The sequence below is a fragment of the Giraffa tippelskirchi genome, chromosome 5, assembly GCF_054371585.1.
Source record: "Giraffa tippelskirchi isolate mGirTip1 chromosome 5, T2T-mGirTip1v1.2.pri, whole genome shotgun sequence".
NCBI classification, from domain to species: Eukaryota; Metazoa; Chordata; class Mammalia; order Artiodactyla; family Giraffidae; genus Giraffa; species Giraffa tippelskirchi.
The window spans coordinates 105179901-105180720 of record NC_137279.1 but is presented as its reverse complement, the minus strand read 5'-3'; positions in this window follow the sequence as shown (position 1 = coordinate 105180720).

Below are 820 nucleotides of genomic sequence, written 5' to 3'. Positions count from 1 at the left end.
TTGTTGCTGTAGAACTAGCCATGATTTCTTTCTTCCTTTTGCTTCTCTGCATTTTCTGATTTTTATACAAGGCAACATGCATTATTTATATTAAAAAATTTTGCATCAAAAATGAAGATTCACAGATTTATGAGATCCAGTGGTTTCTATCTAGGAGGACTGGGCTCAGTCAGGGGAGATGAGAAGCCATCAGGTCCAGATCCTTCGGGGACAGAGTGGAGCCCTGATCCATACTGATGGAAAGAAACTAAAGACACTGGCCATTGCCCCCTAGATCAGATGTCATGAGGATTAATGAGATAAACATGTCTGCAGCTTGGAATTCTTAATGTGATTAAAAAGAAAATAAGAGGCCCATTATCATCCTTTGGCTTTGGAAGGGCCCTTCAACCTTGGCTGCCCTGAATCTTGCTGCCATCCAGATGGTATTATAACCATGCCAGGTGCAGAGTAGAAGCAAGAGGGCAGGGCTGTCATGGGGCAGAGGGGATGGCTCAGCCTGGTAGCCTACAAGATTCAGCACACATAGAACCATCTGTATGTGTGTGTATGTGTGTGTGTGTGTGTGTGTGTGTGTGTGTGTGTGTGTGTGCTCTCAATCACGTCTGACTCTTTGCAACCTCATGGACTGTAGCCCTTAAGGCTCCTCTGTCCATGGAATTCTCCAGGCAAATACACTAGAGTGGGTAGCCATTCCATTCTCCAGGGGATCTTCCTGACCCAGGGATTGAACTGGGGTCTCCTGCATTGCAGGCAGATTTTTTTACCATCTGAGCCACCAGGGAAGCCCATAGAAGCATCCGAGGATGTGCTAAATGCA